The sequence below is a fragment of the Dendropsophus ebraccatus genome, chromosome 3 (genome assembly GCF_027789765.1).
Source record: "Dendropsophus ebraccatus isolate aDenEbr1 chromosome 3, aDenEbr1.pat, whole genome shotgun sequence".
NCBI lineage: Eukaryota > Metazoa > Chordata > Amphibia > Anura > Hylidae > Dendropsophus > Dendropsophus ebraccatus.
Window position 1 is genome coordinate 63,521,879 of NC_091456.1, and position 20,477 is coordinate 63,542,355.

General features: G+C 39.7%; 1 protein-coding gene across 9 annotated transcripts in view; it reads right to left on the minus strand.

Moving 5' to 3' along the window:
• Positions 1–20,477, minus strand: part of RFX3 (regulatory factor X3) — a 184,289-nt gene that overhangs the window by 91,404 nt on the left and 72,408 nt on the right. For 2 of the 9 annotated variants that reach the window (XM_069961911.1, XM_069961913.1), the window contains exon 2: positions 17,810–17,904. The exons of the other annotated variants lie outside the window; for them this stretch is intronic. The gene's annotated coding sequence lies outside the window, so the exon portion shown is untranslated. The remainder of the gene's footprint in view (positions 1–17,809; positions 17,905–20,477) is intronic. 9 annotated transcript variants of the gene reach the window in all.

Sequence of the window (20,477 nt, forward strand, 5' to 3'; positions counted from 1 at the left end):
AATATAGGTTTTAAATACAGATAGTTTGCTGCAATATGTTACCTATAAACATACACTAAACCTTCCACCCCTTTATAGGCCTCCCTATGTGTCCCGAGACTCCTCTGTCAATACTAGAAATCTGTATCTTAGAGCGGTAACTTTCTTAGAATTCAGACTGACCAGTGAACCAGAATTAACACGATTAGTGGGAACATGATCCTGTCACAATTTTCCTGCTGCTGGCACAACTAAAGAATAATAGAATCATTATGAAGTTTCATATTGTCATGTGTCTAGATCTGACTCCTAAATGATCAAAATCCTACCCTAAAGACATAGGAAAAATGTAATTGTGCTTTATGTAATTGTGTTAAGAACAAGGAAACTGTAAAAACCATCATAATGTTAGAAACACAATTACATTTAAAGTGAATGTTAATCAGCATCTGAGATTGTAGTTGGCTCATTCAGATACATCCCACTCTTTTACATAAAAAAATAATAATAATAATAAGACTTTTATCAGACTCGATGAGGACCCTCATAGCCCTTACTGGCCAGGATGAGCAGTCATTTTTCTACAGCCAAGGTAATGATAAGTCAGATCCTATCAGCTTTGCGTATGGACTAGAACAATTTTAAGTACCATTCACTGTCTAAACTAGAACGGACTTTAGGGTTGATGGAAGATTCACACTAGAGAAATACAACACATACTCCATACTCCAGAGACAAAAAATATATATTTCTAATACATTGCTTTAATACAGGAAAACTACTTTTAATATAAATTACTTACAAAAATGTATTATTTTTTATTGACATTTATACTTCTGTTGACTGGCAGAAGTAAGGGGCTGCATGGCCCCCTCTGCTGCCACCAATGGTTGCTTTAGGAACTGTAGGCTTATGTAAGCCCTGTACTTCCCGATCCCCTACTCTTATCTAGCAGTGCCAAACACCGCTGTACAGAGCACCCCCCACTGTACATTGCTGTGTCCAGCAGTCTCTGAACAGCCAGCAGTGATTGCTATCACCACTCGTGCTGTTTCTGGCTATTAGCACAGTGAACAATGATAGCAATCATCACTGTGCAGAAGCTGACGGACCCTAATCTGTATAGTGCTATGCAGCAGGGCTAGATCAGGGGGTCGGGAACTGTTCCTTACACAAATGTTGGTGTCATCAGAGGGGGCTGTCTCACCCCTTACAGCGGCCAGTCAACAGAAATGTACATGTAAATAAAAAGTTTTTTTATAATAAAGTTTTATTACAAATTGATAAAACCTTATTAGAGATTGCATTATAAATATATTTTTAGTGTCTGGAGTACCCCCTTAGAGCGACTCTGTACCCACAATCTGACCTCCCCAAACCACTTGTACCTTCGGATAGCTGCTTTTAATCCAAGATCTGTCCTGGGGTCTATTCGGCAAGTGATGCAGTTATTGTCTTAAAAAACAACTTTTAAACTGACAGCCCCGTGCCACGGCCGGGGCCTAGATTGTGTATGCATTAGGCTGGCACAACCTCTCTGTCCCTCCTCCCCGCCCTCCTCATCATTAGGAATGCTCCAGGCAGATTGTCTCCTATTCCTCAGCTGTGTGAATACTGAACATGGGCTGGATCGTTAAGGCACCTGTGCAATGTTCAGACAGGAGAAAATGTTTCAGTGGCATTCCTAATGATGAAGAGGGTGGGGAGGAGGAATGGAGGGGTGGTGCAAAGTTAGGGCACAGATACTCTAAGCCCAGGCCATTGGGCACGGGGCTGCAAGTTTAAAAGTTATTTTTTAGGACAATAACTGCATCTGCAACTGCAACGAACACAAGGGCAGATCTTGGATTAAAAGCAGCTATCTGAAGGTACAAGTGGCCTGTGGGCTTATCTGAAGCATGTGCTCTGATTCGGGTACTTTTTTCATAACCCCCCCATCCCATAAGAAACCTGTGCCATTAGTTTCTAATAAGGGCTTAGACTCTCAACAAAGCAAAAAAACCAAACCTGACAACTGACAGTCTTGACTCTCAGTAGCATATCAGACACCAAAAGCTAATGGCACCTATTGCTAGGAAGTAGAAAAATTCTAGTTTTTTTTTTTAAGCGTTCATGGCTTCAAAATAAAAATTAAAAAAATCTGAAGCAGACAGACCCCTCTAACTCTAAGGGAAATCTTCCTCACATGCCTAATAAATGTGACACAACATACTGAAATGAACCTGTTTATGTCTTCCCCTGTCATCAGATACAGCCGTAATCATAGCCTTCTAATGTGACACCGTTATATATGTATATGACTGTGTATGACTACATCTTGTCTAATCACAACTACCTAGGAATCCAGGAACAACATAAAAGCTATACATAAGGCAACAACAATCTCATAACAAAGAAGATAAATCACAGTACTACAGCCTGTGCTGTCTGTCACGCGTTAAATCCTAGTTACTGGAGCAGTCAGATAATCGATGAGAAAAGTCTGTCAGACTCTGCTTCAAGGGTTAGGTCCTTCCATGAGCTCATAATATTCCGGATGAATCAGGGGTTAGTCCTGGTCATCATTTCTCGTTCACAGATTCATCTCTATCTTTCCGGCTGACATTAAGCTGACAAGGGGTGAAGAACTGTTTAGGAATCATATTTGCTGAGCTTTGTGTGCTGAAGGATGTGTACAAGTCCGTGGCTGGGATAAATTCTTGGCATGCCCTCTTCATAGCATGGATTTCTTTACAAAACTAGTTTTGCATTTTTTAATCATTTTATTCTTAATTTCATTTTAATTATTTTCCTGAGAGGAGGAAGGATCAGAAAACAATTTCCAGTCAATTTAAATATATTTTATAGTTTATTTTTATTGGAGCTTTTACCTTATTAGGAAAAAAAACAGACACCAATTCTTGTTACCAATTATAAGACAAATATAGTTAGAGTATGATTTGCATAATAAGATCTCGGTGGAGAATGACTGCACTAAAGAGCGGACATGTCTTTACTAAGAGACAATGCTGGCATAGCTAGAGGGGTGCAGAGGTGGCATCCTGCACTAGATGCCTGGGGGCCCAAGGGCTCCTCTGCACAAAGCAGCATCAGGTTAGAAAAGGGGAAGGGACCTTGGCATCAGTTTAGGGCAGGGGAAGGGAACCTTGGCATCAGTTTAGGGCAGGGGAAGGGAACCTTGGCATCAGTTTAGGGCAGGGGAAGGGAACCTTGGCATCCATTTAGGGCAGGGGAAGGGAACATTTAGCATCAGTTTAGGGCAGGGGAAGGGAACCTTCGCATCAGTTTAGGGCAGGGGAAGGGAACCTTCGCATCCATTTAGGGCAGGGGAAAGGAACCTTCGCATCAGTTTAGGGCAGGGGAAGGGAACCTTCGCATCAATTTAGGGCAGGGGAAAGGAACCTTGGCATCAGTTTAGGGCAGGGGAAGGGAACCTTCGCATCAGTTTAGGGCAGGGGAAGGGAACCTTCGCATGCATTTAGGGCAGGGGAAGGGAACCTTGGCATCAGTTTACGGCAGGGGAAGGGAACCTTGGCATCAGTTTAGGGCAGGGGAAGGGAACCTTGGCATCAGATTAGGGCAGGGGAAGGGAACATTTAGCATCAGTTTAGGGCAGGGGAAGGGGATCTTGGCACCCGTTTAGGGCAGAGGAAGGCAGCCTTGGCATCAGTTTGGGGCAGGGGAAGGGAACCTTGGCATCAGTTTACAGCAGGGAAAGGGAACCTTGGCATCCGTTTAGGGCAGGAAAAGGGAACCTTGCCATCTGTTTAGGGCAGGGGAAGGGAACCATGGCATCAGTTTACGGCAGGGAAAGGGAACCTTGGCACCCGTTTAGGGCAGAGGAAGGGAACCTTGGCATCAGTTTACGGCAGGAAAAGGGAACCTTGGCATCATTTTAGGGCAGGAAAAGGGAACCTTGCCATCTGTTTAGGGCAGGGGAAGGGAACCATGGCATCAGTTTAGGCCAGGAGAAGGGAACCTTGGCATCCGTTTAGGGCAGGAAAAGGGAACCTTGCCATCAGTTTAGGGCAGGGGAAGGGAACCATGGCATCAGTTTAGGGCAGGGGAAGGGAACCTTGGCATCAGTTTAGGGCAGGGGAAGGGAACCTTGGCTCTCCAGCTGTTGCAACACTACAACCCCCATCATGCCTGGATAACTAAAGCCTTAGCATTAGGGTAGTTGTAGTTTTGCAACAGTTGGAGAGCCAAGGTTCTCTACTGCTGGGTTAGGGTTTCTGGGTGATATCTTTGGGTGGGCAAATCTTGACGCAAACAATATGGCCCAAGGGTCAGATAGAAACAAAGACAATACTGCAAATTCTCATGGAAAAGGAAGGTATGGGATAAATGTTTGGTTTCTTCCAATCATATAGAAAGGGTTTCAGTATTAATGCCACTATAAAATAGAGCTATCACCATCTGCTTATTTATGCATTAGATGCACAGTATCTGAAGGACAGTCAGCATACACAGCTTGTATTTTGTGTAGCACTGGTCTCCATATTAGATAAACCACATGACTGGAATACGTACTGTGGCATTCAAATGATATTAAATACATAGCTCCAAATGACATCTTCCTGTCAAGTTTTCTCATTAACAGTATGGGAAAATAGAAATTGAAACAAAAGAGAGAAGAAAAGCAGAGCTGGACAACGTACAAGACAAAAATAAAAATAATTAAAAAAAAATCTAAAGGACAGAAATGAAAAACATTGGCATTTAGGATGTGGCTTTATGCTGAAGTTTTGTGTTTGAAAAAGTCACAAATGATAAGGGAATAAAAAGCCAGATATATTTCACTTTATTTTTAGAAATAATAACAGAGGATGGTAAAGAAGATAGGAAACAAAAGATTCACTACAGGGGGCCTCTTATTGTGCACTAAAAAGCATGCAGAGCACAGTAACTCCATGCCCATCAGCATTTATTTAAGAGATACAGTAACTCAGAAAATCTGCAAATTCAAATGGCTAGAAATCTTTATCCACATGCTTATGGCAAAATGGGCAAATATACCAATATGTGTGTACTCAATATTATATACATCAAATGCCTCTGTGCCTACATCCTTATGCCTGAATGACTGCGGCTAAAGCTAGCCATACACTCATCGTTCGGCCATCAGTTTATCTCTCCCGTCTGCTGTTTGTCCTCCAAACACACAAGAAAGTTTAGCATGTCCGAGCGTTCCTGTGTTCTCTATGGTGAGATGAAGGGTAAGCTGCAGCCTCACTACGGCTTATCTCTCCTGAAACAAAGGAGTTGGGTGTGATTTTCAATCACGCAAGACCCCTATCCTATGGTAGAAATATATGGCTCCATTAGATAGCTGGGGATCAGATACTGACTTGGTACTGAGCACTCTATTAGTCAATGCATAGTTCTATACACTATATTACCAGGTACCACAGTTTTTTTTTTTACCTTCCACAGAACAGCAGGTGATAAGTGTCCTTATCGTGACAATTTATCAACAAAGGAACACATAAAGCCCTATATTTCCCAACCACCGAGAATTATTAAAACTTTACTTTTTATTATAAATGTACTTAATAAACACTGTGATGAAAACTAAAAAGGGTAAAGATATAATCTGAATTTGTTCTGGCACCTTATGGCTACATTGCTAGTATCTGTGGACAAGGGGCAGACCCCCTGCAGTAGGGTCTCTTTTCTGTTACTGTACACACCGCTATACACTGTTACTTGAAAATACAGTATATGCTCTACTCCCTCAACATGTTTCGGTGCAGCATGTGCCTTTGTCAGGAGACCAGCAGGCAGTGAGCTTAGGGCAGGGTATAAAACCTCTCCTATCATGTCATCAAGGTGCTGCAATCCATTGAAAGTTTCTGTAAAAAAAAAAATTAATTTACCTCAGCTAATCCTGTAACGGCTAAGTCCCATCCAATGAACATGTGTGTAAAGTATAATGTAGTATTTGGTGCTAGTTCGCGGCCTTAGGATGAAGCGCGAATAATCCTTGGTGGCTGGAAAATACAGAGCTTTATTTGTTCCTTTGTTGGTACAATTTGTAATCAATTTAAGTCAAGACCTCCAACCATCGGTCCACACAAAAATATGTATTGCTCTTTTTGAAAGTTAGCCCATAAGTAAAAACACAGTTTAAACACCACCATAGAATGAGAGAAATCAGTGAGTATAATGCAAGAGTTGGAAGTTTGTTAAAGTGAGAGTTTTTTAAAGGGTTGTCCAGGATTGGAAAAAGGGGCCTTATTTTTTCTCTCTCGGAAATAAATCCACTCTTGTTCATAGGCTGTGTCTGGTACAGCAGCCCATCAAACTTCAATCAGCTTGAGCCCTAATAGCAGACACAAGACCAGTTCTGTTTCTGGAAGGATAAAAAAGCCTAACTGTTGCCAAGTATTCTTAAACCTAAAATCATGCTTTATAGTTTATCCATTTTTGTTATTGTGTAAATGGCTGAGGACCCAACAATACAATTACAAGATCTCATTTAGCCCAGCATGTACCAAAATGATGACTCAGGTTAGGCAGCTATTTATAATATGAGCCTTAAAGAAATACAAGTGGAAGATTACATGGAAGAGTAATTCACAAAAAATGTGAGAACATGAAATTTAATACTAACATTCCTCTTAGTATTCTGGAAATGGGGAGGTCTTCCAGACTCCTGAAACATGAAACAAATCCTGGGCGCGAAGCACACTAATTATACTCACCTCACCCTATATCTGCACTCCTCCTTACTCTCAGGCACATTGAACCAAGAAGCAGAACATTTTAAGGGGCCCTTAGGAGTGAATGAATGAAGGAGCTATACCTATATGTCTGGTATCTAAAATGTAGGGACAGTCTGGTATGGGGTCTATATAATGAAGAGTGTGGTTTGGGGTTTGTATAAAGAAAAAAAGAGTCTGGTTTGCAGTCTGTATTAAGAAGGAGTCTGGTCTGGATTCTGTATTATGGAGAAGTCTGGTCTGATGTTTCTATTAAGAAGGAGTGTAGTCTCAGGTGTGTATTAAGGTTGAGTATGTGCAGGGTTTTGTATAAAGTGGGAGTCTGCTCTAAGATCTGTATAAAGGTGAAGTCTTGTCTGTAATCTGTATAAAAAGGGAGTTTAGTTTAGGGTTTGTATGGGAGTCTGCTCTAAGATCTGTATAAAGGTGGAGTCTTGTCTGTAATCTGTATAAAAAGGGAGTTTAGTTTAGGGTTTGTACTAAGAGGTCTGGGCTCTGTATTAAAAGTAAGTCTGGTCTAGGTCTACATGTAGGGAGAGTCTGGTCTGCAGTTGATATAAGTGGTCTGAGGCTTTATTAGGCAGAACTCTGGTCTAGGATGTGTAATAGGAATGAGTCTAGTCTGAGATCTGTATAAAAAGGAAGTCTGGTCTAGGGTCTTTATTAAATAGAAGCCTAGCACGGGGTCTGGTTGTGCTGGTTTGTGATGACAACTACTAATATATATATATATATATATGTATCAATCCAAGGAATTGCGTCACTTTCATTCAGTGGAAAAAACTTGTGGTGTTTATTTCATTTAAAAATTCAGCCAATTATTTCAGAAATGAAATAAACACTACGAGTTTTTTCACCGCATGGAAGTGCTGCAATTTCTTGGATTTATTTAACCCCTTCGGGACCAGGCTAATTTTGGTTTTTGCATTTTCGTTTTTTCCTCCTTGTGCTTAAAAGGCCATAGCACTTGCATTTTTACACCTACAAACCCACATGAGCCGTTAATTTTTGCGTCACTAATTGTACTTTGCAATGACAGGCCGAATTTTTGCATAAAGTATACTACAAAACTAGAAAAAAATTCAAAGTGTGGTGAAATTGAAAAAAGAAAACGCATTTCTTTTATTTGGGGGGAATGTGTTTTTACGCCATTCGCCCTGGGGTAAAACTGACTTGTTCTGCATGTTCCTCAAGTCGTTACGATTAAAACAATATATAACATGTATAACTTATATTGTATCTGATGGCCTATAAAAAATTCAAACCATTGTTAACAAATATACGTTCCCCTAAAATCGCTCTATTCCCAGGCTTATAGCGCTTTTATCCTTTGGTCTATGGGGCTGTATGAGGTATCATTTTTTGCACCATGTTTACTTTCTATGGCTACCTTGATTGCGCGTGAACGACTTTTTGAACGCTTTTTATTACATTTTTTCTGGATTTGATGCGACCAAAAATGCACAATTTTGCACTTTGGGATTTTTTTGCGCTGACGCCGTTTACCGTGCGAGATCGGGAATGTGATTAATTAATAGTTTGGGCGATTACGCACGCGGCGATAGCAAACATGTTTATTTATTTATTTGTTTACTTTTATTTATAACCTGGGAAAAGGGGGGTGATTCAGACTTTTATTGTGGGAGGGGGCTTTTTACTTATAACAATCCTTTTTTTTTTTTTTTTTTACACATATATTAGAAGCCCCCCTGGGGGACTTCTAGTATATATACTTTGATCTCTCATTGAGATCTTCGCTGTATAGATATACAGCAAAGATCAATGAGATCGGCACTCGTTTGCTTTCAGCTGCTGCAGCCGGAAATAAACGAGTGCCGAGACTTGGTTGAGTCCCCGGCTGGCATCAGACAAGGAGATCGCTCCTCCGGGACAACGTCCCGGAGGAGCGATCTCCGCCACTAGACACCAGGGAAGTGCTGCAGCCGGTAATCGGATGCAGCTGTCATGTTTGACAGCTGCATCTGATTACTGTATTAGCGGGCACGGCGATCGGACCCGCTAATACCGGCGGTCCCGGGCTACAAGCGGCTCTGAACGCCCGCACCCGCGCGAGGACGTACAGTTACGTCCTCGTGCGGGAAAGGGTTAAAGAGGAGACGTGAATCCAATCTCTGTTGCTGGCCCTCTGAGTGCACTCCATTGTGAAGATTATATATTTATCTACATATAATAAATGTTTATTTTTTCTTCTTCAACATCAAGGGTGAATTCTTCTTCATGGAAAAATAAAGCATCCTCTGAAAATAAGACGTAGTGCATCTTTGGGAGCAAAAATTAATATAAGACACTGTCTTACTTTCGGGGAAACACGGTAGTAGAATTGCAGGGTCCCCCATTTAGCTAATACCCTTAGGATTAGGATACCCATAGGATTTATTTTATTAGTAAACCAATTCACTTGTTACACTGTAAACTCTCACAGCTCACGGAAATGAAGAAGATTTTCATGCTTGTGTTTATTTTACTAATTTTCAACCATATTCGCTGAGATTTTAGCATTTTTCCCTTCTGGTTTACAAGCTATTTTGGAGCTTGACAGAATCCTGGCAAACACCAAGGAGAACATTTTTTTCATAATTTGAATACGACAACACAAATATGCCATATGTTCTTTAAGGCACCAAGATATAAATGAAGAGCTTATTCATTTACTTGAGATTGGTTAGTGAAGAATCAGAGTATCTACTGTAGCACGGCAAATGTATTAAGCAGGTAAGTCGCTATAGAATAGAACCCTTGAAAGTAGTCCTGATAGGTGGGAATTTATACAGGCCACCTATATAAAATATCCTTTCAACTACAATTTTCATACACCACTCACCAATGATGATATAAAATCAAATTACAAGACAGAAAAAAATAAATATAAAACAAGAAACCACCTGCTAACAACTTAAGGAATTGTTCCTGTGACGACCTATCCTTAGGATAATCCGTCAGATCAGTGGGGATCCAACAGTGGAACTTCCACTGAGCTAACTGAAAAGGCTACGTATACCATTTATTGTACCTATTGCGCAATTTGTAGTGGCTGTCTTTGGTATTGCAGCTCACTTGAATGAACTGTGGCAGGGAGATTCAATACCAGGCACAAAAAAATTGGACAGCACCACCATGATCCCTGTCCTGACTCCGGCCAACTATATGTAGTGCTCATGAAATAACACTTCTGGAACATCTTTTCTTATGTATCGGTGATGCTTAATTCCTCTGCAATTCTAACTAGAAATCTATGGCATGTACTGCAATGTAATGACATAACAAAGAGCTATAAAAATAGGTGAGCCAGAATTATATCATGGGCACTGCATGTATTTGCTAAAACAGACAGTCTAAGAGTGGTGACAGGTCCTCTTTAGGGTAGATAAATCTTGGTTCTCACACCAATCTCAGCATAATCTAAGTAGATTGTACAACCTGTATTTCAGCTGCAATACATGGATCTCCTATAGCTCAACTAAAGTGAACTTAGATCATGTAGAGCCCTAAAAAGCAAATATTACAGCCTTAGGCCATATTCACACAACATATGTTTTGCATAAATCAAGGCCGTTGTTGCAATTTGCAACAATGGCCGTGATTTATACAAAACATATGTTGTATGTGAATGAATGGAATCCCGGCCGGAGTGTATACACATAGTATACCCTCAGGCCAGGATTCCATCCGGCCGCACAAAAAATTGACATGTCAGTTTTCTGTGGCCGTTATTCATTGAATAGCGGCCGCACACAACATGTGTGCAGCGGTCAATTGGGATGCCGACAAACATGGACGCGCCCGTATCCGAATTCACCAGAATTAAGATCATCCAGCAGGTACTGCAGTACCACCCTGGATGATCTTCAGTAACACTGGCCGTTCTGTGACCCGACCGGGTCACAGAATGGCCAGTGTTATACGTAGTGTGAACCCATTCTTAGGCTATGTTCATACAGTCTATCTCGAGGCTCCAAATTGGCTTAAACTAATGCAAAATAATCCTTTTCATTTTCAGTCTTTTTTGTTGCCTTTTGATGTATTTTTAAGCACAATTTAGTTTTACGAAGCATTTATGGAGTTTTTTTTTCCAATGCTTTCCAGGTATTTATTCTGGTCTTTGCCAGCACGTTTTTTAGTATTTTGAAGCATTTGTGCACTGAATATGCACCAAAACAAGTACTATGCACTTATTGTTATGGCTGCTACAATTATGCTGGTACAATTAAAGTACATGTGACATTTCAGGCATTTTCTTACTAAATTCTCAATGAGTAAAAAAAAAACATGGAAAATGCTTTTTGAGGTAAAAAACTACACTCCAACAGCTATGTGTGAAAATAGCCTAAGGCCGCTTTCACACATCGGTATTATACTGTCTACAATTTTGGATCCACAATTACGGGCAGTACAGTACCCACCCACTCTTTTACACATACGTGGTTGCTACGGATCTGTAAAAGGATTGTGTCCCAAGGTGCAAAGAAAACCTAGCAAGCCATTATACGGCCTGTATTTGCAGCATGGATAACCCATACTTGGTCTGTGCAATTGTGGACGGCTACAGATGTGTGAACATAGCCGAAACTCTTTTAAAGGGTATTCTGCAATCTAAAATAAGGCTTAGAAAACCATCAAGACCTGAAAAATGTCATTGAACAAGATCCAGTTCCCTATGATTACTGCGAACGTCTTCTTAATTACTGCAAACCTTTAACCAATTACAAACTCCAGATTTGGACGGTAAACAAAAGAAGGTAAGAACAAAATCGAGAGACGGATCAGAATAAACAGAGAAACGGGCGCAAATTTAACTGAAGTAAATAATGGTAATTTTAGTATATGGTGGAAACCTTTTAAACGTAATGGCTTCTATAAAAGCCTTTTTCCCGCGTGCACTTTCCTCTGTCAAACAGCTTGAGATGGCAGCAACTGTAAAACACTTTAGATGACAGGTTTACAAGCTAGCTGCAGCTTTAGATTTTATGTCTAATTTGTGTTAAAATGTTGCAGCAATTATCTATCTTGTTAGCTATAATTTACTGCAATATGGCTGATTATATTTGCTTTCTTGATTTGGAAGATTTGTATATCTTAAAGTATTATGCAAAATATAATAAACCAAAACACTGCACCTTTAACCGTGCTTCCATTTTTTTTTTCTTCTGTGTGATACAATAACTCGAACACTTGTAGACAGCTGAAGAGCTGATACTAGTGGGAGGAAATACTACAGAAGGGGAATGGCATTTGGCTTTATGCTAATGTTGCTACTTGAGTGTTTAGTCAATGCCAACCCAACTAACTGTGACATAAGGAGGTGCCGACGGGGATTAAGCAAATAATTCAGGATTTCTATGACATGTAATAGGTGAACCTCAATAAAGACACAACACAGTAGAAGAATTATTATGTAGATCAAAGAGGTTATATAAGGTTAAAAAAGAAAAAGGTTTGCTCCCCCCCCCCGAACAGAACTCCCCAGAACTCCTGTTAATGGGTTGTGTGTTATTTACTGGAATGGGATGAACTGTAATACCACACACAAGCCATAAACAGGAGTGACACTGTTTTTTCGGAAAAGCAGTTAATCAGTTATCTAATACTAATACTAATATTACTCATGAGTATATGCATGCAATTCTCATGTGCTGCCCCACTCACACAAGAGGACAAGGGACCCCGTTCTTGTGACAGTACTCAGATCCCTACTGAACAGATACGTAGCACCTATCTTGTGAAAGGAGATATGTTTTACTCTTATGCTACGTTTACATGGAACGATAATTCGTCCGATCGTACGATTACGATCGTACGATTAACGTTTTTTTTCATAAAGATCAGCGTTCAGATGGTACGATATATCGTACAGAAATTCGTTCTGCGATCGCTTAAAGCCTATCGCACAAATTGGTTAAATCAGCGAACAACTGTTCACATGGAACGATCTGCAAATTTTTTGCGAACGATCAACCACGATTTGAGAACCTGTTGAAAGATCAATCGTTGATCGTTCGCTGCGTTTACACGTACAATTATCGTTCGAATTCGACCGCTATCGTGCGAATTCGCACGATAATCGTTATGTGTAAACGCAGCATTAGGGTAACCCCTTTAACAACTCTGCATAATAAGTACATTTACCCAAATCCTCTATTTTCTAGTTATTGTGTCTAAAGATTCATTTTATACACTGCAGTCTACATAGACACATTATCCGATTTGTCTTCTCAGTGTTGGTCTATAATGTTCTCCAGGCTGTGCTGCTTCTTAGTGTGTACTGTAGGAAGACATGAGAAGAGGATGCCCTTTTCTGTGTATAAACAGTGTATGGGAGACATCATAGCAGCTCTTCCACACCCAGTAGCTCAGGGACAATATAAAATTACAGCCTGCATATGGAAAACTGGTGAAAAATACCATATACACTATAGGATGGGCAATTTAAAGAATATTCTTTGCAGAAAAATTGGTTATGGTAAATGACACTCTACTATATGGTGAACAATACCATATAAACTATAGGATGGGCAATTTAAAGAATACTCTTTGCAGAAAAATTGATTATGGTAAATGACACTATACTATAAACTTCAACAGATGCCAAAATTCCTGTACTGATTACCGATCCCTTAAAACACCAACTGGCACCATGTTAGAGTGTACTCACGAATGATGGATTTGCTGGAGATTTATGTAACTAAAAGTCTACTCCTTACATTTGAATAAAGTGGGTTTTGCTGCATGTAAGAAGGAAGTTATTACATGTTTTGTCAATTCCTCACTGTTATAATGACATCTGCTTGTAGTCAATTAATAGAAATGTTCATGTTCAAGTGGAAAAAAAATCTGATTCTAGTCATCTGATGGACTTAAAAGTACAGGAATGATGTAGCTACAGTAAATTCAGCAGAGCTTTGTCTTGAAAAGTAGGGTCCTGTTCAAAAAGATAGAACTTGTTCTACAGTGTAATATGCGGTAGGTTGCTTCCCTTCAAATTAACACTGTACCCTAAAAGAGCCTTAAAACGTGATCAGAGATTATACACCAAGTCAGAATGTCTCCCAGAAGGAAGAGTTACAAATCAGTATTTAGCTCTTTTGGGGTTCTTGCCCTGTCATCTGTATGATTGGCTAGTGATAGGGATTCAATGGGACTGAGGGAGGAGTGTGTTACCTTTAGGAGTCTGCCAAACTGCAAGAGTAAACAATAAAAGTTCTTGATAAATGACATTAATTAGATATGTTGGGATCAATAAGGATTACTGCAAAGAATAATATATGTTTGTATCCTAAGTTAGTATGTTGGGCATCTGAACTGTAAGTCTAGTGAGACTCAAAATCTTACTGTTACAGTGTACCTGTCATTATAACTTTCAAAATCTAAATAAACAGTAAATGTGATATAAAGCAAGTTTGCAATTTACAGTGTTTTATTTTAGCTATCATGCTGTAAAACAAAGCTATACTGTACTTACCAGGAATCCAGGCCCAGTCTAGTAAAGGCAGATTTTTAGTCTTGAGCTGGTTGAAAAAGAGGAAGTCACAGCAGTACAGAATGTTACAAATGTGTCCATCAATTACATGACTGCTTTCTCTGTGAGTGTTCAGATGAGCATGACCTTCTGTGTTTAGTCTTTTCTTTCAAAGAGACTGAACACAAGAAATGCCAGGTTTTTCAAAATAACTAAAAAAGTCCCATTCAGAGAAGGCATTAATTTGATAGACGGACACATTGAGCCGTGACATTCTGTACAGGTTGGACTTCATGTGTTTAGTCTCTTTTTTTCAAGAAGCATAAGACCAAAAAGTTACCTTCAGGAGACTGGACCTGGATTTTCTATCTTTGTTTGAAAGCCCCATAAATAAAAAAAAAAAAAATTATTCATTTAAATAGCAAAAATGTTATATTTAGATTTTTAAAGTTATAACAACAGTTTAAGTTATAAGAAACCTTTAACCCTTTCTGGACCGAGCTAATTTTCGTTTTTGCATTTTCGTTTTTTCCTCCTTTTGCTTTAAAGGCCATAGCAGTTGCATTTTTACACCTACAGACCCACGTGAGCCCTTATTTTTTGCATTACTAATTGTACTTTGCAATGACAGGCTGAATTTTTGCATATAATATGCTGCGAAACTAGAAAAAAATTATATGTGCAGTGAAAAAAAACTTTTTCTTTGGGGGGATTCGTTTTTACGCTGTGTGTCCTATGGAAAATAACTGATATGTTATATATGTTCCTCAAGTCGGTACGATTAAAACGATATGTAACATGCATAACTTTTATTTAATTTGATGGCTAGTAAAAAATTCAAACCATTGTTAACAAATATATGTTCCTTAAAATCGCTCCATTCACAGGCTTATAGCGCTTTTATCCTTTGGTCTATGGGGCTGTGTGAGGTGTCATTTTTTGTGACATGAGGACATCACGCTGTTTGTTGTTGAAATCAGCCAAGCATTTCTATACCTGAACAATTCCTTTAATAAGTGAATTAGCAGATCATGTATAGGTAAAACTGCAATACAAATGCACAAACCTACAGTATACACACACTGATGAGCTACGATATATATTTCTCACTCCTTTTAAATCAACTTTTCATTGTGTCACCAAAACCGCAGTGTCGCATTAAAAAAACAAAACAAAAACATCCTATGAGTGATGGCAGCCTTAGATCCCAAATTTACAATCCAAAAATATGCCACAATTATGTCTGTCATCGTTGAAAAAAATAAAAGGTCAATAGGTGAATGAGCCGCCATTTCTGTACAATGCCCCATGTATGTAAAGAGGCGTTACACTACTAAGTTTGCTATGCACGTTTTATGAAGGTCTTGGTGAGAGCCGAAATGCGTCATAAAGAGATCTATCTATGGATTCGCTGTCAGTCTGAACGATAACTTAAAGTGACACTGTCACCCCCTTTGTGCATTCTGACATCTCTACACAGGTGTAAAGGGTAAATTTAGCGGTTTTCATACCTTATTTCATATCATACGTCATGGTGCTTGTTCAAGTAAAAAGTGTCCTTTTATCAACTGCAGATTGTATTAAGTGGGCGTGGCCTCACAGCATTAGCTCCACTTAGCCCCGCCCACAACAACACTGTTGGCCCCGCCTCATTGACGCCAATTGGTTGGGGGTGGGGTATAGACCTTTCGGCCAGCCTGTTTCAATGGCCGGCGAGGGGGCAGGGCCAACTGTGGCGTTGTGGGCATGGCTAAGTGGCGCTAATGCCGCGATGCCCTGCCCACTTAACACAATCTGCAGTTGATAAAAGAACACTTTTTACTGGAACAAGTACCATGACGTATGATATAAAATAAAGTATGAAAACCGCAAAATTTAACCTTTACACCTGTGTAGAGATGTCAGAATGCAAAAAGGAGGTGACAGTGTCACTTTAAGGATCTGGTACAAAAAATGACTTCTAATAGAGTAAATTAACCAGAACGAGCTCTGATACAGCTAATAAGCCTGCAAAGAATGCTGGGAGATTTTAGCACTGAAGCAGAAATTGGTAATGCAATTATAATACATAATGTAATGGGCAGGGTACTGTATAATATAAGCAATGCAACGTATCAACCACATTTTCTGAACCTTTTCTGTAAATTTATTCTATATTTCAAATGTAAAGCGATGTTTTAACCCTGTTACTTTAAGTTACCCAACACAACCTCAAGGTGATATGTTCATGAGTGCTGAAGCTAAATATCTTAAGCCTTTTAAAATTTGCTGACTTCCTAAGGCAAGGAGGAAAGTACATGGTAAAACTACACGGCACTAGATGCCTCCACAAAAAAAACTAAAATCTCTAAATGCACATTTTGTTTTAGAGCTTTTATGAAATAAAAAATAAAATCCGAGAAGCAATTTTCTAAGAAGGACCTCACTGCAGGGGTGCGTTCACTTAGAGGTGAGTATAAAATGACAGCTAACATGCAGTGCAGGTTCAAAGATAGCAATTATTGTATGAGCAACTTGCAGGATTTCTAAATAAATAGACCAGTGGGTCCTGATGGCGTGTATCCTAAAATGGCAAGGACGAAAAGAGACTTTGCATAAAAGCCACTTTCCATTTGTGCTAATTCTCCCACTGCGATGCTACACATCTGTTCAGAAGAAGTGCAAAGCCAAAAATAAGTTTGCAAGAAAGCAGTTACAGATATCTTCTCATCTTGGCATACATTAAAATGTATCTAAAGGATCTTTAGCGTCTTTAAATTTATTCATTTGGAGTGAGTCCCATCTACATGATGTGAGCCCAGGCGGCTAGGATTTTTCCAATTTTCACACATTTGATTTGTCAAGAAGTAAGGGCTGTACATTATTAAAGGTCATGGCTGCTGTCCCTCAGATACAACACCAGACCCATCCACAGACCCCCTGTACATTGGCTGATTACCGGATGAATGAGCATTCATGGGTATGCTGGTCCCTGATAATGGGCCAACGAAAAAGGACCAGTGATCAGCCAATGAATGAGAAAATGATTGCTCATCGGATGATTGAATTTTCTAAACAATCATTTAAATTGTGGTTATTGGCCACCCCGCCCTGTATAAATGATGAAATTCAAAGGCAGGATGAACAATCCACTGTTCACCCAACCTGGTCCTGCTAAACTGGCACTCATTATTGTGCAGCCACATTGACCCTTGTAAAGGGCCTGCCTGGATACTACAGCTCTGTCCCGATCACTGAGGCAGCTACAATGCCTGGCACAAGCTATGGACAGGTGTGATGCTGTTTGTTGATTAAATCATTTCTATACCTGAACAATTCCTTTAATTAGTGAATTAGCAGATCATGTATAGGTAAAACTGCAATACAAATGCACAAACCTACAGTATACACACCCTGATGAGCTACGAACTACTTTCTTAACAGAGGAACAGGGTGCAAGTTATGAGATGAACTTATATAACACCTTCATAGTGTCAAGAATGGCAAGTATGTCAGATATGTCCAGGGAAGGAGAAAGCATAAAAATCTTAGGTCACGTCTGATGACAATAGATAACCTTTGGCATATAGGCCATTTTTGTCAATATTTTATATATCCTTCTACAGAGCTATATGGGAAGTAATAAATGTACCTGCTAATGTTTCTTCCAATTCCAGACTTTTCCTTCCTAGGAGTGTGGCCACATCAGCAATGCTTTCATTGGGTATCCCTTCATTCAGATGTAGCCTGTGGTCAGATTTAAACCTACAGTATGACCCCATGCAGTAACAAAACATCACTAACCACAAAGCCACTATCCTGTCTACTTTGTTTAGTATGTGACTATCATAGCGGGAGTCGGACACAGCCATGCCGTCATAGAGGGTAGCAAGACTAAGTAAAGCAGAATCATCAACATCTACTTGTAGTACAGTGGTAGCGGTGATGCTTTGGTTACACTCACAGAACTACAAACTTGGTAACGTAAACATGATAAACTATGAAATGCCATTTTAGAGGTCCACATAAAAAATTATTAAAGTACAACATATAGAGGCTTATTTACTAAAAAAAACTACTTGCCCTTAGTAAATTTGTCAGGTTTTTCCCATGAAAAAAAAAAAAATACAACCCAACCATCCCGCCAAACCAGAGATGGCTAGTTTTTAGAATAGAAAAGTTGTCAAACAAATTTATGTTTGTTTAATAATTATGTCAGTTATAGCTGGTTTTAAAGGACACCCTTACTTTTTGGGTTTAAACCACAAAATAACAGTTGTTATTTTCATAGCATGTTAATAAATCAGCCCCATAGTGCACTAAAGTGTTCAGTATTGTATTTTAGTAGAATGACTTCTCGAACGTGTGATCTTAATTTAAAAAAAGTGCCTCTCCTTCCATACCATCCTTGTTTTAGGAGTCCAGGATGAGGTTGTATGTGGCTTGTATAAAAAGTGAATAACAAGTGACTGAAGTGCCTTGTGTTTCATTCTGCATTCTTGGTGTCCTTTCTCCATGGAACGCCATGCAGAACTATATACGGTAATTAGAGGAACATGTAATAATTAGTTTGACTACAAACCCCCATGTGATGCCAATTTGCCCTAAATTACAATACAGAAAGGTGCCCTGTAGCAGGTAGAGAAGTACTGGACAGCTACACCTTCATTATTTACAGCATTTTGACAGCCGCGATGCTGCAAAAGAAAGGGTTTCACTATAATATTCCATTTGTCTCTCAGAAATCACACCAAGGCTTAAAATAATTAAAGACATTCAAAACAAGCAATAAGTATCGAATGGACCTGCTGCTGACAAAGGGAATATCCCGCTGACTCTAAACATATACTCACAAAGGAGCTGATTATTAAATATGTCACCAAACCAAAGCAGTCTTGCAATGAAAACACAAACTTGATAGGAAAACAATGGAGCACACAGACACTTGGCGAGTTCTTGGAAAATGTACCATAATTACTTTGGAATCAATAAACATTTTTCAACCCTGGGCGTTTGGGCTAAAACGATCCCATTGACCCGGTTGCTCTGTGGCTTGTAAAAGGCCCTCATGCTTTTGGGATCTATGTTATTTTGTCCATGTAACTGGTAACACCAATCTGGGATTTCTGTCTGCGAGATGGAAATCTGAGAAAAGCTTTTGTTCAGACTTTACACATTCTGCTGGAGAATCAATAGCATTGCAAGACCGAAAATTGATTTCGCTTTAAAGAAAATATTGGAAGAGGATCACAATGGAATATTGCAGGCTTTAAATCACATAGTTTACACTAACTAAAGAAATTACAAATCTTCAGAAGATGAAGCGGCGTAAACACTGACAGTACAAACAGGCTGAGGGCGTCATTAGGTGAACGCGAAAAACAAGAAAGCATGGCTGCAGACTATATAACCTGATTTGTAAATCAGCCATATGAACCCTCAGATATTGGATCAAGTCAGTGTGACTGTGCGATGGCTCCTGTTCGCTGATGTACCAATTAGGCTAGGTTCACACTGTGTTTTGTTTCTCTTTCACAGGTATCAGTCAACATTCCACTGAGAATGGGATGCCAACATACACTGTGGCGGAGAATTGGGGGTGCCATTCATTTTATTGGCATACACCATAAATGCAAATTTAACTAGGTGACTTCTTTAGGACCACTAAAATAAATAGCACCAATTGCTTTCTGCCACATTATATGTCGGCATCAGGATAAAAGTGATGGGGGGATGCAATGTAAATCTAGCCTTATTGGCACTTGTAAACCGAGATCCCTACAAGCATAGGGCTAGATGTCAGCACTGTTCAACGTTGTGTTTTGCAGAAATTGGGAGAGCAACGATAAACGGAAATGACAGTGAGAGGCGCACAAAGGCGAACTTCTGCATGGATGGACGTTTAGAAGAATAGCACATAGTGACCTATTCTGCACTGCAAGTAAACTTGAATGTTCCAGACCAAACCTTGGGCATCAAACAGTGTCTAGACAAACTAGAGAGAAAGAGAAGTGGCTGCAAATCACACCCATCGCTTGCAATAATGCCTCTCGGCTACATTTAAAAACCAACACCAGAATGTTGGTATATAATTTGATTAAACTATATTGCCTCATGTACCATGTGCAGGTCTTCTGGCCCAAATCAGTCCGTAAACTCAAACAAAATGTCTAAACAAACCCTCCAAAGGTGCTAGCACACAACATTGGGCAACAGAGCAGATGTACAGATACCGGTGTTCCACTGACTTCAACCCATCACTCTCAAAGGCTATCATGGTGCAGAAGAAGATGGTAATGGAGGCTGCAGTAGAGGTCCAT